This window comes from Eucyclogobius newberryi, unplaced genomic scaffold, assembly GCF_026437365.1.
Source record: "Eucyclogobius newberryi isolate DKJ021-1_F unplaced genomic scaffold, fEucNew1.0.hap1 SCAF_5, whole genome shotgun sequence".
Taxonomy (NCBI): domain Eukaryota; kingdom Metazoa; phylum Chordata; class Actinopteri; order Gobiiformes; family Gobiidae; genus Eucyclogobius; species Eucyclogobius newberryi.
Window position 1 is genome coordinate 20,686,650 of NW_027316167.1, and position 21,762 is coordinate 20,708,411.

A 21,762-nucleotide genomic window follows, 5' to 3' on the forward strand; every position below is an offset into this window, starting at 1 on the left:
GTGATGCTGAAATCTTAAAATACATTTATGAAGGAATATCTTTGCCAAAAATAATTTCCCTAGCACAAGGAATCCCAAAATGACAGCTAAATGAAATCCAAATACCAGAAAATGATGCCAAGAGGGCTTGAGGATGAGGTTGGTTTTAGATCAATATTGCTTGATAGCAACAAAATGTATAATTATAATAGATCGTAATTATACCTAAAAATCCATCCATCCATCCATTTTCTACCGCTTGTTCCCTTTCGGGGTCGCGGGTGACTGGAGCCTATCCCAGTGACTTTTGGGCCTTAGGCGGGGTACAGCCTGGACAGTGGCCAACTTGTCGCAGGGCCAACACAGAGACATAGACATTACAGACAGTTCACTCTCACATTCATTCACTAGGGCCAATTTAGACTTACCAATCTTTACCTAACACAGGCATGTCTTTGGACGGTGGGAGGAAGCCGGAGAACCCGGAGAGAACCCACGATAACACGGGGAGAACATGCAGACTCCACCCAGAGAGATCATGTGATGTTAGTCTGGTCCGGGAATCGAACCCATGATCTCCTTCTTGGGAGGCAAGAGCGCTAACAGCCTTTGCCACCGTGCACCCATACCTAAAAATGCATATAGTTAAAGCTTGCGTGCTAAAATGGTATACACGTAGAAACTGTATTTAGAAGCTGTTGAATTCAGGAAATTTCCATGTGTTTCCAAAGCAGAAACCATACTAATCAATTCTAAAAACTTTTCCAAACACCTAAAAAGAACTCACACTCACTAAACTCGAAACTAAATAGCATTGGACCACTGTTTGGCAGCGAATGGTAATTTAGGTGGGTGAAAAAAGCCTTGACTTTTCTTGCAGTCAGTGAGCAAAACAGAGCAAAACAAAAGCCTCCCCTACTCATGCACTCAATTCAGTGAAAGCACAATTTAAAGTCTTAAAAAACACTAATCTACCTTTCTAAAAGTACACCGCTAAAATAGGCGGCATGCCAGAACACAAGCTCATGAAAAACATTAAGTAAAAAAAAGACTTTTTTCATTTTCTTAATTGTAAAAATAAATAAGTATTAACTAGGAAACATTGACATTGATCCAAATCTAGCCAAAGATTTACTGATGGAAATACCATAGTTCTTGGCCCAACATATGCCAGTGTATGCAAAGTCATTTAATAATCACTTATGTAATACTGGCACTCCACACAACCTTGCATTAAATGGTGCGTTCATCTTATCTGCATAGGAACAGACAGAAAGCATAGTTTAGGTGGGATTAAGGGGCTATTATCATGGAAATATGCTTTGTGCCGCTGCATATTTTAATAAAACCACCTTGTTTTTTGGGTATTTAAAAAAAAAAGGAAAGTATACATTTTCATAACTCCCTTTTTTCCTTTTTTCAGTTGCACATGCACATTTGATATGAATACTCTGGATTAAGGGATTCTGGAGTAAGTCAAGTATGGAGTAAAGTGTTATATGCTGCAGTATACAGGGACATAGTGTTCCTTTGTGGCTCCAGAAATCCTAAAGTCATTATTTTTTCCTCTCGCACGTGTTGCATATGAAATGTGTACATGGCGTCTGATTGTAAGGGCTGTTGCAGTTGTATGTAATTATTCTCTCCTGTTGTTTTTTCATACGACACGTTTCACAAGAGACATCAAAGTTCCTGATGTGCTTGCCTTATACGCTTCCCGCACCGCCTCTCCTCCTCAGAGCTTTTTCACATGCTGTTTCACATTCTCATTCTCCTTCCCTTTCATTTCACAATATATATGTTCATGGCTGTTTTCCTTAGCGCGCCAATGTATGTTATTTCTCAGGAACAATATTATGCCGCAATCCTCTGCTCCCAGATTCCTTCACACCCTGCTGAAAGATGGATGGAAGAAGCCAAGTGCATAATGAATCAGTGAATGATTTTTATATTCGGTTGTGTCAGGAGGTAAAACGAAAAGGTTGGACTGTGGTTGTCTATTATTGCCCGGTGTGGTGGGGCCGTGTTCCTGACGAGTGAGCGATTGTGTCTGTCATTTGGGCTTTCAGGGCTTGTCACACTGTCAGACTTATTCCCTTTAACAACTGTGCATGAGTGAGCTATGCACGTGCCCAGGTACGCGGGGATATGAGCCTGTCCGAGCACTGAAATGGTTTTCCCTCGCCTGAGCGCGTTTTAAATGGAAACACAGTCAAATGACATAAAACACTGTAAAAAGCTGTAAAACCAAGGTGCGTTCAGAATCTCATTGTGGCAGTCCAGGCTCCGGTCATCAATCTACTCGCACAATCTGCACACCGCATTCAGAACGCGCTGTAAAATCTCTCTGAGCTGCACAATGCTGATTCACTGTTGGGGAATTACTATACAATTTTCTTCTTCCCAATTTCAGATAATTCCCCCACATATTCTGGTGCTTTTAATGCAGCAAAAGAATACTGCCTTTTCATAGAGTGTTAAAATGGAACCAGGACTGCAGAATGATTAGACTAAATCATAAAAAACCTTGGGCTGATCAATGCGTAAAAAAGTATTTAAAAAAATTAGGAGTATATGGGATGGAGAATGGAATCAAGACAAACTACGTGAGTCTGAATTACACTAAGAAAGAATTACACACTAAAACTACATACTAAAACTAGAATCGTAAATAGATACAGAAGTATTCAGACTGCAAACAACATGCAACTACATATAAATAGGAACATATTAAACCCTGAACACTATTATTTTGGTGTTAAAATTATATTTTATTTTGTCCAAAACTAGGCTTTTTTTTTAGCGTTGTGGTATAAAAAATATTAGCCAGTATTTAATCTTTTCTTTAGTAGTAGTAGAGTATTGTGACAACAGCAGTCTAAACCTGAAGAGATTATAAACTGAAAAGCTCTGGCCTAATACACTGATCTTTAGTTTTATGGTGTGGACTTCATTCTCACTGCTGAGGCTTGTAGTGATGATTAATTGTGAGGGCTGTGCTGGATAATAAACTGTAATATATTTTATCACTAAACTATGAATCACATCTGAGATTGTGTCTGTTAAAACAGCAACTTTGCTCATATCTAATGTAGTCCACAGTAATTTCATATTTCGTGATGAAAAATGGCACAGGACCTAATTAAAATGCCGTGCGGCTTACAAGGAGAACAGCTGTGTGTTACCGGTGCATGTGTGTTGCCAGATACTGAAGTGAGAACATAGGAGGTCTATATATACACAGGTGCAAAGAACAGCAACAGGGTTGAAACCACAGGAGTGTTTTACTTTGTGTGCTCTCCCTCACAGATGTTCTCTCTTTGTATGTCGACTCTCGTAGTGAAGCTATCTGCCGTTCCCTTACATGCACACAATATATAGGTGCCTCTTTTGTTTGAAGACTATGTTTAGTGCCCAATTTACTCACACACTAACATACGCTGCAGTTGTCACCATAGGGTGCATATTGGAGGGGGCATTAATTCCTGTGATAAACAAGTAAGATACAGCAACATTCTTATTGATGTACAGCACAACACAAGCCACTAGTGCATTTTTGTTCTAATCCATAAACAGGAGATACATGATGATTTAGTTAGAAACAGGGCGTGTCCAGTAGGTCTGTCACGATATTTACTAAATCTACTTATTGTTCGATAGGTAAAAAACTGCACAATGACATTTTGAGACTATAAATGTGCCTGTGTTTGGCTGCACAAGTGATGAAGTGAAGGCAGTGACTGAGCCGCCGCTGCCGCCGCGCGGGAGACACAACAGCAAGGCAGCAGTGAGCAACCATTTATGCCACGGACAAGCGCCGTCCGGACCCGAGCACCGGACGTTGAACTTTTCCGCTCCTTTATAGCTACGAGAGAAGCGTTCGTTGCTGCTGTGTCTTGTGTAACTTTATATGTGTTTTGAGCATGGTACGTGCAGTTGATTATGTACAACAGCCTCTGCTCTTCTGTGTAAAGGTGGAAAGGTTTTCTGAATGTTTCTGCATCGACCAATCACATCGCGCTCACTGACGATGAGAGTGATGTCAGTGAGCGCGATGTTCTGTTCGGTGCAAAAGTAGAATTCTCCACATTTTTATTTTCAAACTCAAATCAACTTAAAAAAATAAATAATTAAAATTAATTGTCTTTCTTTCCTACTAGTTTCTAATACATTATTATTCTATAATACTAAGAACGTGACCAGCTTTATGAAATCAAACTTTATGAATAATAATAATGTAGGTTAATGTAGGTAAACAGCAATATTTCCTTTTTTGAGGATCGATTATTCAGAATACATTTACATTTCTGCCAATAGCATTCAACAAGGATGTGACCAGCTTTATGGAATCAATCATGAAAACGTGATTTAAAGTGTTTACTTCAGAGTATAGATTTAATTTAAATTACTTAATTTTACATCTAAAATTGTCACTATTCTTATTCTTTTTTGTTGGATAAACATGATTGTTGATCAACCAAATAATGACATTTGACATCTCTAGCTACAAATGGGCTTTATCCATATATTCACTGTTCCTTCTTCTGGCACTTGTAAACATCTAATTTGAATCTAATGAACCAGGTAGTGTTAAATGGAGTGTAAACATAGTATATTATTCAACAATGGAAGAACATCCGGAACAACAGCTCTTACCTCGAGCACACTCAATTGACTGTATCTTGTAGCTTGATAAACACGGTGGAGCCAACCTGGAGAAGAGAGCAGGTGCACAGAGACATTAACGGCTTGATTCATCTTCATCTAGCTCTAAAACACTTGTCTTAGCTGCTTTAGGAGTCGTTTGGTTAGATCTGATCTGGCTTTATCACCAAGAGCTGGAGTGAGAGACATGGATTTTCTTTTTTTTCTGTTTTCGTTGTGTTGCAGTCCCTGAAACAACCACTCAATTTAAGAATCTGGGACACTGAGTTGGTGTTTATTGGCCGTGAAGCAAGAGATATACAGTAGGCAGTGTAACATGGTTTATAACTCGTGATATTAACTCGGTGCAAAAGTCTGTTTTTTTACTGTCTTTGAGCAAAGAAAGGTGTATTGGTGCATAGATGTAATAAAAACATAATAAAATAAACAGAAACTCTACACAGAAAATACTCAAAACTGTAGAAGGGGGTTATAAAAATAAACACTATAAACAAAACAAGAAAAATCTGTAATGATTCATAAATCTCACAATCACGATTCATAAAATAATTGAATAAAGTTTCAAGACATTATTCTTACTTTGGTGACAAAAAAACTGCAAAATACTGAATTATTTATTTTTACTGTCAATGATAATTATGTAAATTGCACAACTGCCTAATTGAGTTTATTGCTATGTTTTTATTTCATATAGGGCTTAATATAATAATCTTTCTTTCTCATTTTCTTTCTTCTTCATTTTAGGTTAACGTATTCCACGTATGAGCAAGTTTTATGTATGCACTCTGACCCGGTGCAGTTCTCCATCCCTCTGTGCCCGTGTGTGCCCGTGTGTGCCCGTGTGTGCCCGTGGGTACCCGTGGGTGCCCGTGTGTGCCCGTGTGTGCCCGTGTGTGCCCGTGGGTGCCTGTGTCTGGTGCCTGCTGCCTCTGCTCCGCCTCTCGGTCACTGCTCTGCTCCCTCACAAACACAGAGGAGGAATTTTGAAGCGCAGTGAATAGTTTATGTCAAAGTGGCGTTGAGCAGGTCTTGTGCACATAGTAAGAGTGGAAACAGTAATTTGATGATTGCATTTATCCGTGTGACAGAGAAATGCAGTGCAGAGATGCCGCAGAAGAGAATAGTTTTGAGTGATCTAAAACAGAATCAATATAATGCAAATTTCTACCAGTCATTTGCAAATCGAGGAACCAAGTTATTCATTCATTAATTTTCCTGTTGTTCCTGTCAGGGGTCATGGATCACTGGAGCCCAGTGACTTTGGGCCTTAGGCAGGGAACTACCAAATTAGCCAATTGAGAAGTATCTCCGGCTAAAATGTTGTACCATGTGACATAAGCTCATGAAACAAACTATAAAAAATATATATATAACTTTTTATAGTCTGTCCATATATAGACTGGATCAACCTGTTGTTGATCTTTCTGTGCATTGCCAGTGTTTAACCTTTTCACAATAAAGTCCTTTCTGCAGTGGGTAAATCGAAAGGGTTTTATAGTGTAAGGGCCACGAGAAGTCTCAAGTTGTTATCAGTAGAACCTTAAACTGCAGAATCATCTGAGGAAGTTTTACCAAGGTTCAAATTCACTTTGCATTACTTGATGGCGCTGCATTAGCTTCTGGAAGTGAGGGAGTTTGTGACTTGTTGTGCAGCCATAGGCTCTCACTCTGCGGCGGCTGCTCTGGTGGCCGTGCGCGCTTCTTGCATCTCTCCTGTTTCACATCACACATGCCACATTATACCACAGTGGACACTTTTAATGAGCAGAAGCAATGAGCAGACAGTGGCTGCTGCTGAATGCAGCTCTATGTGGTCAATCTGAGGGACAAGGGACACAGCCCCAATTTGCGTGATGCAGGATTGGAGTTGCAAATACAGACAAAGCAGGACACCTGACCCCCCTTGCCCCACTGTGGCACCTGGTATAAGTGCTAAGTAAGCCAAACCCTCCTTAGCTTCCAAGATCAGACAAGATTGTGCATTGACAAGGAGTTTTGGCCAGTTTTAGCATTACTAGCACTATTACTACCCCAGCTGCTCCTTACACTAAACTAGTGTCTTTTCCTCTTCAATTTCCTCAATCTTTACATACAATTAGAAATGTCATAGCTATTTGTTTACCTTTATAGGGACATGGGGAACCCCTAAGTACATAGGGTTTAATACATGTCTGCTTGCTTTATGTGTGCGTTTTAGTCTTGAAGAGGAACAGACTGCCAAAAGCCCAGAAGGCTTTTTTGTTTTTATCCCCAAACGTACCACAGATCGATCAGAAATACTTGGAGCGCCCACGCTAGCCCATGCTGATTCCAAAGAGGCCGCGCGCACACCAACACACACATGCACACGCACGCATGCATACACACACGCACACACACACACATGCAGGTCGACTTGACATATCCTCTTTTATCTCCCTCCTACACACAAGTTAAATGCACAAATTGAGCAGAGGTGGCAGTAGAGTGAAAATACGAGGGTTTAGATGAGCTTACATTGTTTTTATGGCTAGAACACCCACGCAGCCAGAGAGCGCCCCTCCCGCCATCGGCAGCATTAGCATCACTTTGTTTGGGGATCCATAGTCACCCTCTTCAGTCTAACAGCTGGTCCAGCAGACACATCAAAGCAGTGTGGCAGCTTGTGCAGAGGAGAACAGGCCAGGGCAACAGACAGAGGATCAACTCTGCTTTCTTTTCTTAGCCCTCTGCTGTTTCCGAGTCTGTTTAGTCTAACCACCCCTGGACTGGGTTGGTGTTTTCCTGGGATCTGCTCAAGCCATTCCTCCAGTTTGGGGGTCCCTGCCCCAAGTGCTCCGATCACTAGGGGCACCACCGATACCTTCACGCTCCAGACCTTCTCCAGCTCCTCTCTGAGGCCTTGGGATTTCTCTAGTTTCTCATGTTCCTTTTTCCGGATGTTACCATCCCATGTACTGCAATGTCCACCCCACGGCTTTCCTCTGCACCCTGTTATCCACCACATGAAGAAAAAGTAAAAAGAGCTGTTACATTAAAATGTTTCTGTAACAGGGCAAATTGGACCTACACAAACCCCTCATTCTCCGAGAGTGATGTAACCCAAATCTTCTTAAGTATTTTAAGTCCACGACGTTCAAATAGGGCTCAGACATGTTTGTTAGGTTCATCCCTCTGACTTACTCTCTGATACTGGACCACTTTTCTATTGAGTCTATTGTGGGTTTTTGGAACAGATTGAGTTGAGATCAAGAGTGGCAGTTTTAGAGATCTTCTGACCCAGTTCAGCAATGTCACTCAGATCTGTTTATTTTTAGTCTAGCTTTCCTGTCATTGGTAACGTTTGGGAACAAATGACCATAGCTCCTGCTGAGACTTCCTCAAGTATTTGTTTCTCTTCAATAGTTAATGAGCCACACCTTGGAAGCGGATACAATGCTTGCCTCATTAAGTTTTGGAAGAAGGGAGAAGTCCCAGGGCAGCTGCCCTCCACAATCAGGTCCTGACACGGGATACGGGAGCACGTGGGCTCAAGGCCACTGTTTACATGACTTTTAATCACTGCTTTGTGCCACTTGTTGGAATACAGCCTTGAGTACCACAACAGATGTGTAAAGGAATGTAGTTTAGTTATGCTTTACACAAATGTAAATGTAAATATGTAAGCAACATATCTAAATGTTTGATATTCAAACCTTGCAATGCAACATCATTATATTACGTTCAATTCTGTCCAAGGTCACTTTTTGCAATCTAAGCTGTAACGTCTGTCTGTACTCTGCTATGAGGGACATTCTAAGGATTTAAAAAATACTATATATTTACCTGGAGAACCCTTAGCAGTAATCCCATCTCACGGCTTTACGACTGAAATCTTGACTGATCCCAAATATATCACTGCATTGCACACCCAGGAAGTTTGAGTTATTGCTAGATTTGGCTTTCAACTGTGCTGGAGTCAAAGAAACTATGACTTCCTGCTGTGACAGTGTTGCTTGAGTTTGTGCTGAAAAATAAAGATAAATAAAGGCACAATATTCACTAGGGTCAGCGGCGCTGTTTGAAATGCAGGACGATGGCAGAATGTGTTGGCGAGACATCAGTGGGGGCACGAGATAATTCCTAAAGACAACAACAACTTAAAAGTAGAATCAGCGGCAGCTTCCTCTCTGTTGTTTCTGATTGATTTCTGGCAGCGGTAATCATCCAGAGTGAATAACATTAGTCTATTGCCCACCATCTGATTGCTCAGATATACATTTTTTCTTTTGATCTGTTTGTTTTCATGTTGAAATAAGATTTGTGTCAAGGCTTTATGTTGAAGCCATATTAAATCCACAGTGTAATAGTTATAATGATGAATGAGGGTAAATAAGACACACACTACTTGCACTTTATTTTTGGCGCACGCCTTCAATCCCGTCAATATCACACAGCTTTGTATGTTGTGTTATCACTGCCTGTCCAAAAAAAAGTCTACACATTCAACTAATCAAATTCAGTAGGTCCTCTCCTCCTACGGGAGAACTGCTGCAGGTGATGGATGATCTTTCAGCTGCAACACGGTATTTAAACCAGACTGATGCAGTGAGTGGCTTCTCATTTATGAAACAACCATGTGGAAAGAAAAGTTTGAGAAGGGTCAAATCATTGGCATCAAGCAGAGAAAACATCTATTGAGAAGCAGAAACTAATCTACAGATGTGAACCCCAGTGAGAGTGTTTGAGCTGGAGAAGGCTTTGTGCAGTGGTCACTCTCTCACATCATCAATACAAGATCAACTGGGGAAAAAGAATGCGACACATTACAGAAGCTTATTGAAACACTGCTACAGCGAATGTGTGCTGTACCAAAACTAAAGATGATCCTTCGAAATATTAGAGCATGTGCCCCTTTTTTACCGGACAGGTAGTGTATGTATATGACAAATCACACTTAAACATAATATTTTCCAGCATGGAGCTTTGACATAGCCATTTCTGTATTGGATTATGTTGAAATGTTACAGTAAAAACTGTGATTATTATTGACATTGGCGTTTTCAGGCAAGTCAATACAAAAGCACACCAAAACTATATTTGTCACAATGTTCAAAGCTCCATGTATTGTAAGTGTGTTATTGACTTAAGTTATAGCTGCTTCTAATGGTCTTATTTTCAGGGGAAATAATGGGTTGTTTAAGTATATGCCCCCTCTTTAATCAATTTACTTGGAAAATATATATCAGACGCACAATATCTAATTTATGTCAAGCTTTAGTCCTTTCAACAGCCTTGAAGCCATAGATTTTATTTTAAACATCAATAAAATGTGTTGTGTGTGTGCGATTGTGTGGCGTATACGCGCTTCTGTCATGTTGATGATATATGGGTATAGTTGTGACATGAAATTTACCCACAATTCCTTGCAGCCCAGGAGACCATGAACTGTCACCCTCCAGGAAATTGACTGTTTTCTTGCTCATGTACAACACCACTGCATTTTAACATGCGTTGTAAGATGTTCTATGGCTGTTTGTAGATGGGCGGTCAGACACTCGTTAGTCTGTGTCTGCTGTTTGAAAATACACAAAGACCAATAGCAGCACCACACAATGTATATAGACATGCGTAATACACGACACACATGCACCGGTTCATCCATCCATTTTTTTATAGCACGTTGACAGATGTAAATGTGCCCAGAGGACAACAGGACTAAATGAAGATGCTTTAGTCCTTGTTGAATGTGTGTGTCTGTAAAAGTGTGTGTGAGAGAGGGATGGACCAGACCAGGGACACACGGGATGAATGAATGTAATATGTTGTTGGATCATGTAATATATTGTGATATGTTGTTTGAATTGCAGTCATAAAATGCCACATCCCTAATCCTATGTAACCCTAATCCTCGTAATGTAATCTACAATTACACATTATTAATGTTAATACAACTATATCATACAATTCAAAAGTAATATTGAGAAAATATTTTGAAGTCCTATAATGCTGTAAATGAAATAGTGTTTAGCCCTTAGACACACCATTTTGATGATAAAATATTGTTTTGGATAGTAATCTGAATAGAAGCCAAAATATAATAATTTTTTTATCAGTTTTTCTGCCTTCATTTATTAACCATTGACTAAAAGGTTGTGCTTTGTTTTGTGTGTACAGAATCTGAATTATATTTTCTAATTTTGTCCCCTTAAGCTTGCTATAGCTTAAGGGCTGTGGTTCCCATGTGACTAGAAATAGATTTTCCCAAAATGCATCCATTTAGATCTGTTTTTAGACTATATTGTAAAAGTGCAAGTATTTCAAGCACTGCTTTTATATATAGAAGTCACCTATCACCAGAAGTCACCAGAAGGCACAAAGTTGTGTACAATGGTGATTAGTGAGCACAATGTGCAGTTAAAGTCCATGAAGTCATCTAGAGTTCTTCTGCGTCCCTGTGTGCTCACTCTGAGGGACTGTATTGTTGCTTTTTTCATAACTGGATTTAAAATACTGTAAATTGACCTCTGAGAATATCTATTGTCTCATCTGGGGGAATAACTCTTGTTTTTGTTGTGTCCAAATATAAATTGATGATGTTGAATGCCCTGAAGGAGGCGATGTCCTCAGGAGATCTCTGATAGCAAATGTAGAGCAGCTCAACTCTGACAAGACTGGCTTAAATAACAACTCCATCTCTATTCCCATAGTCTGGCACAAAGTCAATACTTTGTACTTTGTATCAATGCAAATACTAGTATTTGCATTCGTACAATCTAGGGGTGTGGGGCCTAAAACAGTCTTTTGCTCATCACATTAAAAAGTCAAAACAGCTTAAAACAGGTCCGTGATATGCTGATATGTTAAATTAACCAAGCATTGTCTGTAACAGCTGCTTATTTTTAGTTGTCAGCTATCGTGTGACTCACTGGAGCAACTCTTAAAAGGTAATTATAAGCTCTAAGCATGCTTATGTCCAACGGCTGCCAGCTCCTGGCACCCCACGGCTAACCTGCTGCTGAGGATGTTGAACTGGTATTGATTGGGGTTTTAAGTCTAAACCTCACATTAAAACTTGACTTGCTGCACATTCTTTGCAAGTATAGACATTAATCCACTACTAGTTACAACTATGGCTGCAGCTATTGATTATTTTAGTAATCGAATGTTCTTTGATTAATCGAGTAATCAATTAATATTTTTTTACATTCCGCCAACCATTTTTATTGTTTTTTAATAAATGTTATAGTTCATAGTACACAAATAAGGAGACCAGTCGAAATTGTTCTGTTAGAATATATATAAAGGACAATTAACTTGTCATCATATCTTATCAGACTGTGTTAGTGAACAGTTACAGTTATAGTAGCTATGAATTAATTTGCATCTAATGTCACGGAACTGTTGTTTTGAGCTGTAACTCTGCAGACATTTTGCAGCATTAGCTCCTTGTGCCGTTCACTTTAGCCTCTGTGTCTTCGCCCCTTCAACGGAGACGTTCTGTTTCATACTCGCGGTCCTCTGTGCACTTTCACACAACAAAACTAAGCTTCCCAGTCACACTCGTAAGTTTAAAACACTCCGCTCTCTCTTCTGCTTTAGTTGCTGCAGGTCTGTGCGAAACAAGCTCCGTGTGAAATGAAAGTGCCATAAGTCATTCATTGCGCTCCATGGGCTACAGATTCATGTGGTTAAAATAAAACAAAACTTTGTGGCAATCAAATAATAATCTAAGCTTTTTTGTAACCGAATTATTCATAACTACAAATAACTACAATTTAAACTTGTTTTCCTGGTACATAATTTTACACTGGTTCATTATCTTCTTTGGATCACATAATGTGAGATTGTGAGTGTGCAAAATTACTATTGCAACAACACATTATCAGTGATGTAAAACTAACCTGTCTCAAGACAGTCTAATCCCAGCTCACATTCCCTAGTGCTTGTTTTATCCTAAACCTTTATAAACGCTCATTATGTTCTGCATATACTTAAACAGACTCATACAAAGATGTCAAATGTTGTTTCGACATAGTTTAAAGCAATGAATAAATAAATTGTCTATCCATCGATTGAACTGGCACAATGGAACTTTCAGAACTGGATATGGCTGAATCACCTCTGCTCTGAGCTGATTAACAAAGAGAGTGGAAGGATGAGACGGGGACAGCACTAGTCTTTTTGTACTGAAATGAATGGCCTTGTCTGAATGACCCTGGTTTAATCTAGAACTACTGGGAAAGTCACTTTTCTTTGTCTACAATTGTGCCAAGGCAAACAGGTCTTCAAAAGGATGGAAATATTTGGATGTAATTAGATTAGTTTAGTTAGTAAAATGTACATTTACAAGAGACACGTGGGGTGCTGTCCATGGTGCTGAGATCCAAAATCACTTCAACATTCAAACATTCAATGATAATTTTAACCACAGTTGTAATGAATTTACTCCTTACTCTTGTGCAGAGTAAGACCAATTTTGCTTGGTTTTCCAATGTGAGATTTAAACTTTTGTGGCTTAAGTAGGTGAACTAGACAGGTGTTGCATGGTTGGAAACGTTTTGTTTCGAGGACATTTGTATTCACTTATTTGAAATCTCATGAGTAATGCATTTACACTTGTCTTCACAGGGGATTTCTTCTTTTTTTTTTTACTTAAGTGTAACATGTTCTTCTTTCTCAGAAACCATGACCTCTTGTAATTTAAGTTCTATATCAGTTGGTAAATACTTGGTGATTGTGTTGCCGTTTCCATTTTCCGTGGGGGATGCTTTCTATTAGGGACTGATCTTTTTGGTGCCATAGTGGAGGTGGAAATACTGTGGAGAACTGGTGTCTAACAGAGTGTAGTTGCTTCAGTGATTACTCTGTTTAGCAGGTGATTGATGAGGAGCACGGCTGGAAATGTCACTCGGCCTGCTAATATATTTTCACTAGGGGAACATAGGAATGTGTTAATACAGTCCCATGTATTTACTCCAGGAGAACAGAAAGAGAAATGTAACTGGTGCCGGGAGATTGGTGTTTCTAGTTGTTTTCTTTCAGCAGATGCGACTGGACTAGCGATGGTTTAGAGGGGTTGGATTTTTTCAGATGCCGTGTATGCCCAAATACATATTCATTCACTTTATGACTACGTAAAATTACCTGTATTTTATAATTATTTTGGTAATTTGGTCTTGCAAAAAATCTGAATAATTACATATTAATTAAATTTAACTCACAACTAGCAATCTATATTCTCATACAATAGTTTATAAATTGTGTACTATCTTCAACAAAGATCAAAGAACAGTATTATCTATACTTGATTGTTGGTCTTGGAAGCTATATTCAGAATTCAGATGTTGTTTTGATTATATCAGTCTGTGTAGTTGAGATAATAACAAATGTCTCACCTTCCCAAAGCAATAAAAATGGCAATGAAAGTGTGCCACGCTGTTTTGAACAAAGATCTAAATGAAACACTGCACTTCTTGGGCTCCACAGCTGCAGACGTCACTCGGTTGTCAGCACTCTATGCTACAAAGGCTTTTTGCCCATGAGTGACTTGACAAGGTTATTGAGAACATCAATGCACTAGTCTACTTCAGTCACACATTAAGATTTAATGGTATTCTATGATTTGTATTTTACATTAAAAAAGTCAACTTGAAAGAAACATGGCAACATATGGTCTCTATCATGTAATGACATGGGTTATTGAAATGTACTCGCTCAATTGATCAGATGCTCACAATGCTGGGATCTTCTCTTAGAGGGTCACTGCCTAAGGTAAAGCTGTGCTTTTGTACTCTCTTTAGCGGAAGCAATGTGATCTCAAATGATTTCATCTTGCATTTTTTTATAATACAGCACACACTTTTAATGTAATTAGTCTGAAACTGATCCATTTGTTTAATCAACTTCAATGATCAATCGCTTACTTTTAGAGATGCTGTCCGTGGTTCTGAACCTTCTGCCAACATGTTTATCTCTAAAGCTGTCCAATTTATCCCTGTTGCTCTCAATCCCTTTGGCACATTGTTAATATCCACGTGAATATATAGGGCGTGTGCACGGCTTTAGAGCAGCTTTTTTCAGACTTTAAGTGGTGGACCAGCTAATCAGAGTAGTGCACTCCAGTTTCAATTGGTATAAATGTTTAATAGTAATACTTCTACTATAGTCAAAATTATTTTCTCACATAATACTAGCAGGATAATACTGTGTTGAAGGCTTTTAAGAATACATGTTTTTGTGTCATTTATTTTTATCGCTTTATAGTGACATGGTCATCGCGCCTTAAATGACATATGAGCAACACAACAGGCATAGTTAGAGTAATTAATATTAAGTCTCTGTCTCCGAAGCCCGCCCAGTGGAATAGTCCCTAGTCTGTGTGATTAAAGTCTTTGTTCTGTTTACGCAAATGTCATGTCAGTTGTTGCCACATTCACACAAAGTTGCCCCGGCAGGCGGCGAAGGGTCTTCTTTTCATCTGTGGCCGTATGCCTAAAGTACAAGAGCCCCATAGTCATATTATGTAGTATGTGTCATCAACACTGTTAATACATTTACACCAAGGGAGCCGAGGCAATGCTGGGGAGTACATTTAGCTTCAGGATTTGGCATTGGTCCAACAGTAAAGTCCTCACCTAGAATCAGACTGATGTGATGATTGTTGTTTCGTTTATATGTGTACACCATAGGAACTAAGCCCACTTGGTAATGGATTATGGATTGCTCCCAGATTGAGATTTCTGTGAAAACTCAGCAACACCCTCAACAAAAGATGCTTTCTATGAAAATAACTTCAATATTTAGGTACAAAAGTAGTCTAGGGCAAATAGGCCAATCACAATAATTACATTATTAACTTATCATTCATTAAATCATAGCCGTAACAAAATATTGATTGTGTATGGTTTGCAGTAGTGGGACATTTGCTGTTATAAGTTGTTGTTATAAGATACTAGAAGATACTAACTACGTGTTTTATTTGGCTTGTTATTTGGTGTATACATTTGGAATTGGGTTTATTGGAAATGTCCTGCTTTAGGATCATTGTACCAGCAGCAGATAGTTTCAATATTATAATTTATTATAATTTTGTTCGTAGCAATATACTAAACATTTCAAAATGTGTTATTGTGGCAAATAGGAAAAATAATGTTGAGGTTTGTATGCAGTCATTTAGAACTGGTTCTCCAATTGAGGATGTGTGAGTGTTTTTTTCTTCTTTCACCACAGATATTGTCATGTCTGCTTTCATTTCAAAACTCCAGATTGATCTCAATCTTGGACTTCTCTGTTAAGATATGATAAGATATTCCTTTATTGTCCACACAACAAATTTGGGTAAATTTTGTTGCAACGCAGGTAGATACAGAGGAAAAGAACAGATAACTTATAGGAAGTTTAAAAAACACTCTTAATAGAAGAAATATTATAAACAAAAACTCCTATAGACAGAACCTCTCATTTCTTAATAAGGAATGGAGGGGAAAAATAAAGATAAAATAAAATAAAAACAGCTACCGTAAAACAAAATAATACTAATAATGATGGTAAAATAAACACTCTATTTACATCAGTTATATGCACATGAATATGACATTATTGCGTGTGAGTACGACAGTAATTGCACATGAATATGACGGTATTGCACATGGTTAAAGGTTGAATGGACAATTTTTTTTTATTTCCTCGTGGCGTGGACTGCCGATAAGTCCTGCCACGTATCAATCATAAAACGTACCTACCGCTCACCTGCAGCCGTGTGTGGCTCATCCCCACGTTTCCGCGTGTCTAAGCGCATTGAGCTATGATAATATAGTTCCCTCAGTGTACGGGGCAAAATGAAGACGGAGAAAGACTGTTCGAGCTGACTCAGAAGAAGACGGAAATCTACGGGAGACGAGAGATGCGATGTGATCCGTCGCGCTAATAAACAAACGCATGTGTGTGTTGTATCAGTCCGCACGGGGAGTTCTCAAATCGCCGAAAAATTGTCCATTGCGCCTTTAAGTCAGTATTGCACGTGTTCAGGGCTAGCAGCGTTTGTTATGAAGTCTGACAGCAGCAGGAAGGAAAGACCTGCAAAACGTCTCCTTCACACAGCGAGGGTGGATCAGTCTGTCACTGAAGCTGCTCTCCAGAGCGGACAGAGTGTCCTGCAGGGGGCGACACTCATGGTCCAGCATGGATGTGAGTTTAGCCAGGACCCTTCTGTCCCCCACCTCCTGCACCGAGTCCAGAGTCCGAGTCCAGACTTCTTGATGACTTTGTCCAGCTTCCTCCTCTCCCTCTCTGTGATGCTGCTGCTCCAGCAGGCCACACCGTACAGGAGGGCTAATGCCACCACAGAGTCGTAGAAGGTCTTCAGGAGGGGCCCTGTCACTCCAAAAGACCTGAGTCTCCTCAGGAGGTAGAGCCGACTCTGGCTCTTCCTGTACAGTGCGTCTGTGTTATGAGTCCAGTCCAGTTTGTGGTTCAGATGAACACCCAGGTACTTGTATGAGTCCACTCTCTTAATGTCCCGTCCCTGGATGTTCACTGGTGAGGGGGCAGTGGAGTGGCGTCTGTGGAAGTCCACCACCATCTCCTTGGTCTTCCCCGCATTGAGGAGGAGGTGGTTCTGCTGACACCAGTCCACAAAGTCCTGCGCCAGTCCTCTGTACTCCGCATCATGTCTGAAGTCTGCAGTGTAGAGGGTAAAGAGAAAGGGCGCGAGGACAGTGCCCTGGGGCGCCCCCACACTGCAGGTCCGAGTGTCAGACACACAGTCCCGGGCTCTCACAAACTGGGGTCGGTCTGTGAGGTGGTCCAGAATCCACTCTGCCAGGTCGTACTCCACACCAGCAGTCTCCAACTTGTCCCTCAGGAGCAGCGGCTGGATGGTGTTGAAGGCGCTGGAAAGATCGAAGAACAGAATCCTCACAGAGCTGCCAGGCTTTTCCAGGTGAGAGAGAGAGCGGTGCAGCAGGGAGATGACGGCGTCCTCCACTCCGATGCCAGGTCGATATGCAAACTGCAGCAGGTCCATAGCTGAGCTCACGGTGGAGCGGAGGTGGTCCAGAACCAGTGTCTTCATCAGATGGGACGTGAGAGCCACCGGCCTGAAGCTGTTGAGGTCTTTGGCGCGCAGTCTCTTGGGCACAGGTACCAGACAGGAGGTCTTCCAGACCTGTGGTACCACCCTCAGCTTCGGGCTCATGTTGAAGACATGCTCCATAACTCCACACAGTTCATCTGCGCAGGACTTAAGGAGCCCGGGGCTGATGCCGTCAGGTCCTGCTGCCTTCCTTACTTTAATCCTCTTCAGCTCACTCCTCACCTGTGCTGCTGTGACAGTCAGTGGATGGCAGGGGGACTGTGTGCTGGGGGGATGGGTGAGTCCAGGTGAAGTAGGGAGCTGATGGGCCGGGGCGGAGATGTGAAGAGGAACGGATGCAGGGCATTGTCCAGCTTTGGAAGAGGGAGCATGCAGCTGTGCAGGGGGAGGGGTGGGTAAGTGCGAATTTGGCTCATTCACCCACTGTAGGTCCCCCTCTGTCTGGGCAGGGGGGATTTTGAAGCCCAAGATGGTTTTCAGGCTCCTCCACACTCCCTGAATGTTCTTCTGCTGCAGCTGCTCCTCCATCCTCCTCTTTCGGCTTCCGCCTGCCTGATCTTCCTTCTCAGCTCCCTTTGCACAGTCCTCAGCTCCTCCTTGTTCCCTGACCTGAAGGCTCTCTTCTTCTCCTTCAGCAGAGCCTTCAGTTCACGGTTAATCCACGGCTTGTTGTTTGGAAAACTTCGCACCGTCCGGGAGGGAACAGTGTTCTCAAAACAGAATATGTATATGTTGTAGTTATAATATACTCATTATAGAATTTTACATGTCCATTCTTCTAAAAAAACAAACACGTTTAACCTCAACTGTCTCACTTGTCTGAAAAGTTCTCGTTGTGGGACATATAAAGCGTCTCCTATCTTATTTGGGTCCTTCACACATAACAATTAACTACAGTTAAAGTGAGGTTAGCTGAGGTTATGTGCTTAATTATAACTCCATGTTGTGCTACGTTAAAATACCAAAAGTTAACTGTCTGTAAGTTTTAATCACTCTGGAAGATTCCCAGAGAAATTTCAAATGCTAACATCTGTCCAAATTCCTGTTTGGCAATATGTGCACACGCACTGACATTTGTTCTGGTTATGCTTGAGTTTTAACTTTATTGGCCCCTGGATATCAAACAAGAAATGTGTGTTTTTTGCCAGGTACGCTTAACAAAAACATCTGTTCCAACTCTGACTTGTGGCGAGGCGCACTGTGCTGTGGATGCAGAGACTGTACACGCTGCAGTTGTCTCTGAACCATGTTTTTTTTTTAACATTAGCATATTTGAACGTTCTGAATCATCTGCCACACTGACTGCTGAGATGAACCAGAGCCGAGGGGTAACAATAAAACTATTTTGATGTACTGTACTTTTGCGGCTTGTGAATTCATTAATTATTTTACATGCAATCATTTAAAAGGCAGTTTGCACCCACACAGATTTGAATTGAGCCATTTAAAATCCTATTAAAGATGTAATTGGTCTAATGGCTGCTTACCTTTTCCATTTACCACCTACACCGATGTCTCTATTATTATTTTAGAGTTTTTGTGGTCTTCCTAAATGTTTCATTTGAGTTGATTGCGAGTTAGGCAGTTGCCCACCAGCTGGAAGCTCAGCAGTTCAAATCTTACTTGAGCCCAAGGTATGGTGATAAAAATCTATTGTGATCTGATACCTCTGACTATCTTTTATTTGTAAAATTGTCATCTTTTTACAGATTTTCTGTCAACTGCAACTCTGTACTTAAAACTCTTTTCCACACACACTCCTTCTATCAGTCATCCTGTGGCGTGCCCTGAGGGGGATTTAACGAAATGCAGTGAAATGTCACACTTTATTTACCTTTATTTACATACAGTATTTAAAGCAATGTGAATGTAGGAAATGTATATGAATTGTAATAACATTTAAATTCTAACTAAGAAAATTGTGATATAATTATTTTGGCATATCACGCTATTGTTGTGACTTTTTATATGAAAACTGCTCTTGAGTTTCAGGCATGTGGCAACGTAATGTCCAATAAGAATAATATTTATTTACTTATGCTACTTCCTTGCCTCCATGGAGTTATCATTGCTTTGCCTAAAATATTCCGCAGTATGGTATTAAATTTAGTCATCTCCAAGGGGACAAAAAGTTGGTGCAACCAGGCCAATGTCTAGGTCAGATCTACAGAGAGCCGACCCATTGAGGTTGTTTTAATAAAATGTCCGTAAATTAAATGAGTGCAACACAAATGCTTTTTTATCTTTCAATAATTGGGAATATTCAAGAAATCTCACTGGAAAAAAGATGGTGGAATATTCTGCATCAGAAAAGTTACACAGTGCTCCTTTAATGAAAGTTTTAGGGACGATGTACGTATATCATAATCTGTTTCGTGACACTTCACTGTGATTGGTTGAATTCACCTGTCACTCATTTAGATCATGACAGAGACAGACCAATAGGAGACATGAAGGGGAAACTGTCTGCGTTTGAACGTAGAACTGCATAAAACAGAGAAGCAGTGAACAATACATTATTTTTATTTTCATATTTCCCAACCCTAGACTTAGTTGAATGTTTTTAAGTAATATAATGGCACCATATCAGATCTGGCTTAAGCTTGATTAGCTCACACTATACAAACTCATTACTCTTTGACCTCTCTCCTGGCCTGGTCTGTCAGTTGACCTGACCTCATATTAGGATGATTGGTTAGAGGAAGCACAGGAAACAGCATCGCGGAGAGCCACAAACACACGCTTAAGTGTAGGTTTAGGAAGTGACACATGGCAAAAATGAAATGTACATTTAAAAAGCTGTACTTTTTGCTTCTCAGCACAAATACTATGTTTTTGAAAATATCAGCAATTACAGAGGAGAGGTGCAAGAGTAGCTTTTCTCAATGGGGACTAATTTCAGTGCATGAAAGAGAAGTGATTTCCCATCTAAAGTGGTTCCTAACAGTTATCTTTCACTGTGACCTGTGGAAGTCAAACACATTTACAATTAGCTTTACCGACCTCAAAACACTAATTATTTTAAAGTCATGTTTTTGTTTTGTTTTGTGGGATGCTCAGATTGTTGAGTTGATGTAGCTCTAGAATTTGAACATGACGTATAAGAATTTTTACAGTTACATACCACAGTTAATGAATAGTTAATATGATCTGCCATTCAGAAGTAGTCCATGTTAGAAAAGGTTTCAAATGTAGTAATCTGGACAATATTTTTATTTTGAATCAAGACATTTCAAGGTCTGAGGAAATTTAGACTGTGGAGGGGAACTGCCATACAAACTAGTCCAGAGCAGTTCAGGCAAAGTTTATTTGTAGAGTACAATTCATACACAAGGCAATTCAAAGTGCTTCACACAACAGGGGGAAAAATGCATTACAATCTCAAGGACATGACAGAAATCACAAAAAAATATAAGACATATAAGAGAAGCTTAACAAAACTCTTTTAGCTTGGATTTGAACATTGTCAGAGTAGAAGCCTGTCTCACATCTTCAGGAAGACTGTATAAAACTTAAATGCAGATTCCCCATGTTTAGTCCTGACTCTGGCACCAGCAGGAGACTGGTCCATGTTTAGTCCTGACTCTGGCACCAGCAGGAGGCCGGTCCATGTTTAGTCCTGACTCTGGCACCAGCAGGAGGCCGGTCCATGTTTAGTCCTGACTCTGGCACCAGCAGGAGGCCGGTCCATGTTTAGTCCTGACTCTGGCACCAGCAGGAGGCCGGTCCATGTTTAGTCCTGACTCTGGCACCAGCAGGAGACTGGTCCATGTTTAGTCCTGACTCTGGCACCAGCAGGAGGCCGGTCCATGTTTAGTCCTGACTCTGGCACCAGCAGGAGGCCGGTCCATGTTTAGTCCTGACTCTGGCACCAGCAGGAGGCCGGTCCATGTTTAGTCCTGACTCTGGCACCAGCAGGAGGCCGCTCCATGTTTAGTCCTGACTCTGGCACCAGCAGGAGGCCGGTCCATGTTTAGTCCTGACTCTGGACACCAGCAGGAGGCCGCTCCATGTTTAGTCCTGACTCTGGCACCAGCAGGAGGCCGGTCCATGTTTAGTCTTGA

At 40.6% G+C, this 21,762-nt stretch overlaps 1 protein-coding gene across 1 annotated transcript in view; it reads left to right on the forward strand.

Annotated features, from left to right (window-relative positions):
* LOC140380623 (CUB and sushi domain-containing protein 1-like) overlaps positions 1-21,762 on the forward strand; it is a 357,895-nt gene that overhangs the window by 189,899 nt on the left and 146,234 nt on the right. The gene's annotated exons all lie outside the window — the stretch shown is intronic.